The 11,738-nt window shown below is 41.3% G+C and overlaps 1 protein-coding gene across 2 annotated transcripts in view; it reads left to right on the forward strand.

Moving 5' to 3' along the window:
* Positions 1-1,407: 1,407 nt before the first annotated feature.
* ccne2 (cyclin E2) overlaps positions 1,408-11,738 on the forward strand; it is a 43,613-nt gene continuing 33,282 nt past the window's right edge. The window contains exon 1 of one of the 2 annotated variants that reach the window (XM_043688041.1): positions 1,408-1,923. The gene's annotated coding sequence lies outside the window, so the exon portion shown is untranslated. The remainder of the gene's footprint in view (positions 1,924-11,738) is intronic. The other variant, XM_043688042.1, reaches the window with a different exon arrangement.

The raw sequence follows: 11,738 nt of genomic DNA on the forward strand, positions 1-11,738 counted from the left end.
ACTACCTGACACAGTCCCAGGCCAGCAGCTATATCCTTTAGGAAATGACTAGCTTGATCACTAGTGCTGCTGCTGGATCCACTCTTGGTGGCGGATAATAAAGTCACACCCAGAGTATGTTATGTGCTCTTGCCACCCTCAGTGCTACCTCTAAATGATGTTCAACATGGGGTTTCCTTGCCTATCATTGACTGGTGCCATGAGACTTTAGAGTGTCCTGACTCAATATGGAGAACTCCTTGTGCAACTCCCTCCTCCTGTGCGCCACCTGTGGCTGGGACAGGATATAATCAGGAATGGTGATGATAGTGTCTGAGAAATTGTCTGTCAGGTGTCATTCCATGCATATACCTATGGTCAGGCTGTTGCTTGATTTGTCAGTGAGACAGCTCTCCCAGTGTTATCACTAGCCCAGGATTTTGCAGAATTAACAGGGCTGTTCTGTCATTGTCATTTCAGGTGCCTAGGTCTAAAACAAATAGTTAGTCCAGTTTCATTTCTTTTTTGAGACTTGTGATTATTAACTTGCTGGGGCATTTCAGAGGGAAATTTGTTATGGTTCATAGTTGCTGTATGTTATGCTGACACTGTGTCCCTTTAAGAGATGAGTCATGTGACATAGGTGAGTCATCAGCCAGAATTCACTAGTTTATTCAGCTTTACTTGAGCTTTTACAGAGTGCACAATTTAGGAATAAAACACTCCTTGCTGAGTTGCAGAAAATGATGAGTTTGTATGTTCTTAGTTCTGACTGAAGCCTAGTAACTGTTCAGTACAAAATAAAAAGAGAGCCACGTTGCTATGGATCTGGATTCATATGTAGGCCAGAATAAGTAAGGTACACAATTTCTTCAAAGTGGTCACCTACTCTATGCTTCCTAGTGTACAGCAGACCTCATTGTGAGCAGCAAACGTAGTAGACCAGATTGAGTGAGGTGCAGTAAAGTATGGTTTCAGCTGTAAAGCATGTTTGGGGCCTTGGTGAGGAGGAAAGAAGTAAATGGACAGGAGTTGCATCTTCTGTGATTGCACAGGAAGGTGTTGTGGACAATGTGGGGAGGTGTTGGGGATGGCAGAGGAATGGACCAGGGTATCCCAGAGGAAACAATCCCTGTGAAATGCTGACAAGGGCCAGGAAGGGAATATGTGTCTGGAAATGTGTGTCTGGTGGGAATACCTACTTTCGGTCTGCAAAAACAATCTTGAGCTTCCTCTTGCCTGCCACTTCAACACACCACTGTGTGCCCTGGACAATATCTCTGTCGCAGGCCTGCTGCAGTGCTCCAGCAAGACTCATTGCAAACGGAAAGAACAGCATCTCATTTTCTACTTGGGGACCATACAACCTTCAGAATTCAACACTGAGTTCAATAATTTTAGAAGGTGAACACCACCTTCTATGTCCTTTACATTCCTCCACACTCACGCATTGTCATGTCATGGCTGCTTTCAGCACTGCCAACCCACTTGCACCAATTTATGATTCCTATCATTGGCTTTCATACTCCCTGGCTTACTGCTCAGCCCTTTGCCTAACTATTGATTTCGCTCTTTCTCTCTGGACTCCATCTCTGCCTCACCAATCACCCCATCTTCAGCAGTTTTCCACCTTTTCCGAGCTCTGAAGAAGGATCGCCAGACACAAAACATTAACTCTGCTTTCTCTCCACAGATGCTGCCTGACCGGTTAAGGTTCTGCAGCAATTTCTGATTTGCATCTCTAGAACATTACCTGGATCTCTGGATTATGATTAGTCTGGGCCATCATCTCTGCCTTGTGTTTCAAGTTTTGCTCATCACAGTAAGAAACCTGTCCAGCACCACAAATAATCTCCAATAGAAAAATGTGAATTATGAGAATTTATGAGGTGAGTCAAAGACCGTGAAAAATATGTGAAATATACTGCTGTGCATTTATTTCAGGTAAGTTTTAAATGAATTGAAAATGCTTAGAAATCTTTCATAGATTTTTGAATAAATGCTTATTGATTATACATAGTTATATAAGATTACTGTGCTTTTGTTGAAAAATATAATCATCACATTAAAATAACATGGCAGCATACCACAAGGAAAGTGGATTAACAGATCCCATGTCCAGATTGGAAGATGAATTAGAATTAGAAGTACAAACAGGCTATTTGACCTCTCAAGTCTACTTCACCATTCAATAAGAGTATGGCTGATCCGATTGTGTTTTGAACACCATGTTTCCACCAAATCCTGATAACCTTTAATTCCGTTACCTAACAAGAATCTCTCTACCTCTGCCTTAAAAATGTTTAATGATCCCACCTCCACCACCTTCTGAAGTGGGGAACTTTAAAGTCACACAACTCTCTGAGAGCACGAAAATCTCCTCATCTCTGTCCTAAAAGGATGACCCATAATTTGTAAACAGTGACCCCTAGTTCTGGACGCCTCCTCAAGATAAAACAATCTTTCTACATCTGTCTTGCCAAAACCATACAGGACCTTAAATACTTCAATAATTAAATTTTCCCTTCTATGTTTGTGTTATCTACAAATTTATCTACCATGCCTTTACTCCCTTTATCTCCGTTATCAATATAAATTGTTAAAAATTGAGGCTCCAGCACAGACTCCTGTGTCATATCCTGTCAATCACAAAATAGCTGATTAATGCATGTTTTTTATTTTCTGCCAGACAGCCAATCATCCAAAATGTTACCCTGTATATCACGAGTCATACTTTGTGCAATAATCTTTCACGTAACAGGTTGTCACATACATTTTGAAAGTCCAAGTATAGTACGTCTACTGACTCACCTATATCCACTGCACATATTACTCTTTCATACTTTCTTTCCTTCCTTGTATAAAGAAGCATTTACGCACGCAACCGAATGGCTTTTTCTCACCACCAAATTGTCAAAGGTGTTTTTCAAGTATTCATCACCACAGGAAATCACCAACTGGTTAATTAACATGTCAATTGTTAAAGGCAGTGCAGGCCACCATAGATAATGAAGGTGGCTAAATCAAAATGGAGTTGGAAGGGGGATATTACTTTTTGAAATAACTAAAATAAATTGATTAAACATGATTTCTCTTTTCCAAACCACGCTGACTCTTCCAGATTATCTTGAGTTTTTATAAGTGCCAAGCTGTAACCTCTTTAATGATCGAACTTAACCACTTTCTCCAAGGCAGGCATCTAACTAACTGGCCTATCATTTTCTACCTCTGTCCCTTGGTTAGAGGGGTTACATTTACTCATATAGGACTATATTTCTAAATTTGATGCAACCATTCCTGGATCAAACAATTATATTAGATTAGATTACTTACAGTGTAGAAACAGGCCCTTTGGCCCAACAAGTCCACACTGACCTGCTGAAGCACAACCCACCCATACCCCTACATTTACCCCTTACCTAACACTACAGAGAATTTAGCATGGCCAATTCACCTGACCTGCACATCTTTGGACTGTGGGAGGAAACCGGAGCACCCGGAGGAAACCCACGCAGACACGGGGAGAATGTGCAAACTCCACACAGTCAGTCGTCTGAGGCGGGAATTGAACCCGGGTCTCTGGCACTGTGAGGCAGCAGTGCTAACCACTGTGCCACCCACTAATGTTTAAAAAATTGACACAACTAATTAACCTACCTCATTAACCACCTCTTTTAAGACACTAAGGTAAGTATGCCAGGACCTGAAGATCCAACAGACTCCAGCTCCATTAGTTTTCTCACTAGTGTTTCCCAAGTGACTAATTTCACCAGGTTCCTTTTTCCTTTCCACCTTCTGATTTAGAGACTGTCTTAGATCCTCTATAATGAAGACAGAAACACAATTTTTGTTCATTTCATCTGTTATTTTCTTTATAATTTACTATAAACCCACTTATTCTCACTCTTCAGAGGACCAATACTCACTTTACTTACTCTTTTGTATTTTTCAAAATACCAAAAGAAACTCTTGTTATTCATTTTAACCCTTCTCAGCTAGCTTCCTCTCATTGTCTAAGTTATTTCTTGTAATTAACTTTTTAGCTATTCTCTGCCATTCTTTACATTTTGTTCAATCATCTGACCTGACAGATGATAACTTTGATGTTTTCCTTAATTTCTGTAGATAGCCACGGATGGCGGGTTCTCCTTTTAGAACTTTTCTTTACAGTAGGAAATTATGAATTATTCTTATTATAAACATTGAATGACCTGAAGTTGTGGGGAAACCACTGTTGTGACACAATAACTCTCTCCAGAATTCTATTCAAAGAGCAATTAAATGAAGAAAAATTGCTAGAACAGCAATGGTGACCAAAACCAAGCCCAGGGAATCAGAATGAAGAGGATAATAGATAATGAATGGTGTTTGGAGATTTACTAAGGAATTGCAGTAACTGGAGCAAGGTGTTGGTTGACTGAATGTATTTGAAGCAATGGAACACAGCAAACTGCAGGAGAACGCACTGTGTTTTGGTTGAGTCAGAGCTTCTGAGTGGGAATCATCTGATTTCTGAGAGGAAAGCACCAGTGTTGCAATCAGCCTCAATGAAAAGGCCTTTGGTCAAGTTGTCCTGACTGTTTTATCACAGAAAAAAAATACATGGAATAAATACCAACACCATATTGCTAAAAATGTGCATAAGCAAAGTTCAAAGAATGTGTTGTCTGAGCCAGAATCTAGGTGAAAGAAAAGCTTTATAAAGGGAGAGATTGTAAATCTAAGATTTTCAGAGATGCCAAAAGCTCTGAAGAATAATATTAAAACAAAATTGATGTGCAGGTTAATTTATATTGTTATAAAATATGCTATTTTCAGTACATTTTTGTTGCTTTTGTTGTTTGGAGGTCTGATATTTAAATTTGCCAGGAAGGAAATATGAGAGCTAAGTTTTTGGGAAAGATATTTGAATAATTAAATTAGTTCAATTTCTAATGTGATTGATAGATTTCCCTCAGTGGAAATGACTGGATGCTTCTGATTTCTAAACATGATGTTTGAATCATAAAGATGAAGTGTGGAGATTGTAAAATTGTAAACCTGTGTGCTGACATAGGCAGTGTGATGCATGGACCATAATGAAGATAAAACATACTCTGAACTATTTATAATATGTGGATTTCCCCTGGAGTTAGTTATAATAAATTGGATGATACATTGTTTTATCAAGAGAGTAGATCCTATTATTTGTTGTACAATATATAATTTTCTAATAAAGGACAGCTTTGTCTATCAAGGCTACAAAGTCTAATCGCTAATAAATAGTCTTAAGTGTAGGTTATAGGTGGTATTTGATCAGAGAACTTTGCAAACTGCAAACATGGGTTAGGAAAATGGATGAGTGTGATTTAATAGGGGTTGGTGGGGAGGGATTTTTACTTTGATCTTTGACCTTGTGACAGCTGAATCAATGAAGTGCAAGTACACTTGTGCTTAAGTGAATAATGTTTTTGATGTACTACGTGATTCTTTTAAACCCAAAGACCATACGATAGAGGGGGTAGAATTAGGCCATTCACTCCTTCAAGGCTCATTCCCCATTCAGTCTTGGTTGTGTTTCTACCTTTTCCCCATCATTTTTGATCCCCTTAACAATCAAGAACCTATCTATCTCTGTCTTAAATATATCCAATGACTCGGCCTCCACAGCCTTCCATGGCAATGAGGCCCAACCTCTGGCTGAAGAAATTTCTACTCAGCTTGGTTCTAAGGGGTCATCCCTTCACTCTGAGGCTGTACCCTCAGGTCTTAGTCTCTCGTAGTGAAACCATCTTCTCCATGTCCACGCTGTGCAGGCATCTCAGTATTCTGAAGTTTCAGGGGATTGGGAAGGCCAAGAAAAGACAATTAAAAAAGAAGTAAGGAGAGAGAGGATTAATTATGAGGATAAGCCATCCAGTAATATAAAAGAAGATTGCAAAAGTTTCTTTAGATATATAAAAGGTAAAAGAGAGGCAAAGGTGGACATTGGGCTGCTTAAAATGATGCTGGAGAAATAATAATGGGAAACAAAAAAATAGCGGAGGAACTGAATTAGTACAGAGGAATCTCGATTATCCGGCATTCGATTATCCAAATATCGGATTATCCGGCAAGATCGTAAGGTCCTGATGCTTGGCTAAACTATGTTATCTGGCATTTGATTATCTGGCATTTGATTAACTGAACGAAATACTGCCAGCCTGTGTCCTTTGGATAATCGAGGTTCCTTTGTACTTTGTGTCATTCTTCATGGTAGAAGACATGAGTAACATCCCAAAAAGTCAAGAGAAGTCAGAGGGTAGAGGTGACCATAGTGGCCATCACCAAGAAGAAGGTGCTAGAAAAACTGAAAGTGCATAAATCACCTGGACCAGATGGATTAAACCCCAGAATTTGAAGGAGATAATTAATTATTGGAGAGGTTGGTGGTGATGTTTTAGGAATCACTGGAGTCAGGGAGGGTTTGAGGGGACTGTAAATTGCTAATGTGACACCCTTGTTTAAGAAGGGAGTGCGACAAAAGACAGGAAATTACAGGCCGATTAGCCTGACCTCAGTATTGGTAAGATTTTGAAGTCTATTGTGAAGAATAAGATTTCTGAATATTTTGAAGTGTGTGGTAAAATAGGGCAAAATCAGCATGGTTTTATCAAAGGGAGGTCATGCCTGACAAATCTGTTAGAATTATTTGAGGACGTAACAAGCATGTTAGACAAAGGAGAGCCAATGGATGTTATCTACATGGACGTTCAGCAGGCCTTGGACTTGTTGCTTGCACAGGAGGCTGCTGAGAAAGATAAAAGCACTATTAGAGGCAAGGTACTAGCATGGATAGAAGATTGGCTGTCTGCCAGAAAGTAGAGAGTGGAGATAAAAGGGTCCTTCTCAGGATGGTAGCTGATCACTAGTGGAGTTCTGCAAGGGTCAGTGTTGGAATCACAACTTTTCACTTTATACATTAATGATCTAGATGAAGAATCTGAGGGCATTCTGGCTAAGTTTGCAGATAATACAAAGATAGGTGGAGGGACAAGTAGTACTGAGGAGGCGGGGAGGCTGCAGAAGGATTTGGACAGGTTAGGACAGTGGGCAAAAGAAGTGGCTGGGGAATACACCGTGGGAAAGTGTGAAGTCATGCACTTTGGTAGGAGGAATAGAACATAGACTCTTTTCTAAATGGGGAGAAAATTCAGAAATCTGAAGTACGAAGAGACTTGGGAGTTATAGTCCAGGATTCTCTCAAGGTAAACTTGCAGGTTGAGTCAGTAGTTATGAAGGCAAATGCAATGATGGCATTTATTTTGAGAGGACTTGAAACAGGGATGTACTTCTGCGGTTCTATAAGGCTCTCAAGACCCAATTTGAAGTATTGAGCACAGTTTTTGGCCATGTCTCAGGAAGGATGTACTGGTCCTGGAGCGTGTTCAGAGGAGGTTCATGAGAATGGTCCCAGGAATGAAAAGCTTAATGTTTGAAGACTCTGGGTTTATACTCGATGGAGTTTAAAAGGAAGTGGAGGGGGAGGATCTAATTGAAATTTACAGAATACTGAATGGCCAGGACAGAGTGGATGTTGGAAAGATGCTTTCCTTGATAGGAGAGACTAGGACCTGAGGGCATTGGCTTAGAGTAAAAGGAAGGCTTTTTAGAATGGAGATAAGGAGAAACTCTTTCAGCCAGAGAGTGGCAAATCTATAGAATTAATTGCCACAAAGGCTGTGGAGGCTTAGTCATTGAGTATATTGAAGACAAAGTTAGATAGGTTCTTGATTGTTAAGGGGATCACAGGTTATGGGGAGCATGTGGGAGAATGGGGTTGAGAAACTTAACAGCCATGATTGAATGGCCAGATGGGCCAAATGGCCTAATTTCTGCTCCTATGTTTTATGTTGAAGAGTTTGGTGTTGGAAAAGCACAGCCTGTCAGGCAGCATCCGAGGAGTAGGAGAGTTGACATTTCAGGCATAAGCCCTTCATCAGGAATGAGGCTGACCCTGACTGGCTGTGCTTTTCCAGCACCACACTCTTTGACTCTGATTTTACTCCAGCATCTGCAGTCCTCACTTTCTCCTATGTCTTATGGTCTTATTTAGTAGTACATCCCTGCTCTTGTATTCTATCCCTCTTGAAATGAATGTTAACATTGAATTTACTTTCCTAACTGCCAACTGAGCCTGCATGGTAACCTTAAGAAAATCCTGAATAAAACTTCCAAGTGCCTTTGTGCTTCAGATTTCCAAAGCCTTTCCCATTTAGAACTTCGACTATGCCACTATTCTTCCAACCAAAAGTGCATCAGTGCACACATTCCAAAATTATATTGCCACATTATATTCCACCTGCCAATTCTTTGCCCACTCTCTTAGCTTGTTCAAGTTCTTCTGCAGCCTCCCTGCCTCCTCAACACTACCCATCCCTCCATCTATCTTTGTATCATCGCAAACTTAGCAATAATGTCCTCAGTTCCTTTGTCTAGATTGTTAATGTACAACATGAATAGTTGTAGTCCCAACACTGACCTCTGTGGAACTTCACTGGTGACCAGCTGCCATTCTGAAAAACACCACCTTATCCCTACTCTATTCCCTTTGTCTATCAGCCAAACCTCCAACCATGCCATATTTTGCCCCAACACCATGTGCTGTTACCTTATTTAGCAGCCTCCTGTATGGCGCCTTGTCAAAAGCCTTCTGGAAATCCAAATAGGTCACAGCACCGGCTCTCCTCAGTCTAATTTGCTCACTCCCTCCTCAAAAGATCCTAACAGATTTGTCAGGTATGACACTGATGAAGCCATTCTGACACAGCCCTATTTTACCTTGCATTTCCAAGTACTCAGCAATCTTATCCTTAATAGTGAACTCTAAAATTTGACCAACAACCAAGGTCAGGCTAACTGGCCTATGGTTTCCTATCTTCTGCCTCCATCCCTTCTTTTACAGAGGTGTTATATTAGCCATTTTTGAATACTCTGACATCCTTCCTGACTCCTGTAGTTCCTGAAAGATCACCACCAATGCCTGTACAATCTCCTGAGTTCTGTCCTTTGGAACTCTGGAACATAGTCTACCTGATCTAGGTTCCACCGTCAGACCGTTCAGCTTCAGCAGCACCATCTCCTTAGCGATGGCCACTGCACTCATCTCTGGAAAACCTCTCTGCAGTCATTGGTCAGCTGGTTGTGTTGACTCCCTATTCAATTATTACAATTTGCCATGCCTAAAAACAGCATAGTTCAGAATAAAAAGCTTCAATGAGTAACGCAGCTAATGGTCTGTATTGGACTGAAGGCCCAAAGCTTTTGTTATTTACTCAATGCCAAGTTTCCCTGTTGATGGGCCTAACAGAGAAGGCAGATGAACTCAGGGCATGGTTAGGAACATGGGACTGGATATCATAGCAATTAGTGAAACATGGCTCAGGGATGGGCAGGACTGGCAGCTTAATGTTCAAGGATACGAATGCTACAGGAAGGATAGAAAGGGAGGTGAGAGAGGAGGGCTGTGTGGTATTTTTGATAAGGGATAGCATTACAACTGTGCTGAGGGAGGATATTCCTGGAAATACATCCGGGGAAGTTATTTGGGTGGAACTGAGAAATAAGAAAGGGATGATCACCTTATTGGGATTGTATTATAGACCCCCTTATAGTCAGAGGGAAATTGACAAACAAATTTGTAAGGAGATCTCAGCTATCTGTAAGAATAATAGGGTGGTTATGGTCGGGGATTTTAACTTTTTAAACATAGACTGGGAGTACCGTAGTGTTAAGGATCAGATGGAGAGGAATTTGCTAAGTGTGTACAAGACAATTTTCAGAGTCAGTATGTGGATGTACCTACCAGAGAAGGTGCAAAACTTGACCTACGCTTGGAAAATAAGGCAGGGCAGGGGGCTGAGGTGTCAGTGTGGGAGCACTTTGGGGCCAGCGACCATAATTCTATTAGATTTAAAATAATGATGGAAAAGGATAGACCAGATAGAGTCATAGAGATGTACAGCATGGAAACAGACCCTTCGGTCCAACCCGTCCATGCCGACCAGATATCCCAACCCAATCTAGTCCCACCTGCCAGCACCCGGCCCATATCCCTCCAAACCTTTCCTATTCATATACCCATCCAAATGCCTCTTAAATGTTGCAATTGTACCAGCCTCCACCACATCCTGTGGCAGCTCATTCCATATACGTACCACCCTCTGTGTGAAAAAGTTGTCCCTTAGGTCTCTTTTATATCTTTCCCCTCTCACCCTAAACCTATGCCCTCTAGTTCTGGGCTCCCCGAGGCCAGGGAAAATACTTTGCCTATTTGTCCTATCCATGCCCCTCATAATTTTGTAAACCTCTATAAAGGTCACCCTTCAACCTCCGATGCTCAAGGGAAAACAGCCCCAGCCTGTTCAGCCGCTCCCTGTAACTCAGATCCTCCAACCCTGGCAACATCCTTGTAAATCTTTTCTGAACCCTTTCAAGTTTTACATCCTTCCAATAGGAAGGAGACCAGAATTGCACGCAATATTCAAACAGTGGCCTAACCAATGTCCTGTACAGCCACAACATGACCTCCCAACTCCTGTACTCAATACTCTGACCAATAAAGGAAAGCATTCCAAACGCCTTCTTCACTATCCTATCTACCTGAGATCTAAAAGTTGAAGTTCTAAATTGGAGAAAGGCCAATTTTGATGGTATTAGGCAAGAACTTTCGAAAGCTGATTGGGGCAGATGTTCACAGGTAAAGGGACGGCTGGAAAATGGGAAGCCTTCAGAAAAGAGATAACATGAATCCAGAGAAAGTACAATACTGTTAGGGTGAAAGGAAAGACTGGTAGGTAGAGGGAATGCTGGATGAATAAAGAAATTGAGGGTTTGGTTAAGAAAAAGAAGGAAGCATACGTCAGGTATAGACAGGATAGATCGAGTGAATCCTTAGAAGAGTATAAAGGAAGTAGAAGTATACTTAAAAGGGAGGTCAGGAGGACAAAAAGGGGACATGAGATAGCTTTGGCAGATAGAGTTAAGGAGAATCCAAAGAATATTTACAAATATATTAAGGACAAAAGTGTAACTAGGGAGAGAATAGAGCCCCTCAAAAGATCAGCAAGACAGCTTTTGTGTTGAGCCACAGAATATGGGGGAGATACTAAACAAGTATTTTGCATCAGTATTTACTGTGGCAAAGGATATGGAAGATATACACTGTAGGGAAATAGATGGTGACATCTTGCAAAATGTCCATATTACAGAGGAGGAAGTGCTGGATGTCTTGAAATGCATAAAGGTGGATAAATCCCCAGGACCTGATCAGGTGTACCCAAGAACTCTGTGGGAAGCGAGAGAAGTGATTGCTGGGCCTCTTGCTGAGATATTTGTATCATCGATAGTCACACGTGAGGTGCCAGAAGACTGGAGGTTGGCTAACATGGTGCCACTGTTTAAGAAGGGTGGTAAGGACAAGCCAGGGCACTACAGACCTGTGAGCCTGATGTTGGTGGTGGGCAGGTTGTTGGAGGGAATCTTGAAGGATGGGATGTAAATGTATTTGGAAAGGCAAGGACTGATTAGGGATAGTCAACATGGCTTTGTGTGTGGGAAATCATGTCTCACAAACTTGATTAAGTTTTTTGAGGAAGTAACAAAGAGGTTTGATGAGGGCAGAGCGGTAGATCTGATCTATATGGACTTCAGTAAGGTGCTCGACATGTTTCCCCATGGGAGACTGATTAGCAAGGTTAGATCTCATGGAATACAGGGAGAACTAGCCATTTGGATACACA

The sequence above is a fragment of the Chiloscyllium plagiosum genome, chromosome 4 (genome assembly GCF_004010195.1).
Source record: "Chiloscyllium plagiosum isolate BGI_BamShark_2017 chromosome 4, ASM401019v2, whole genome shotgun sequence".
Lineage (NCBI taxonomy): Eukaryota > Metazoa > Chordata > Chondrichthyes > Orectolobiformes > Hemiscylliidae > Chiloscyllium > Chiloscyllium plagiosum.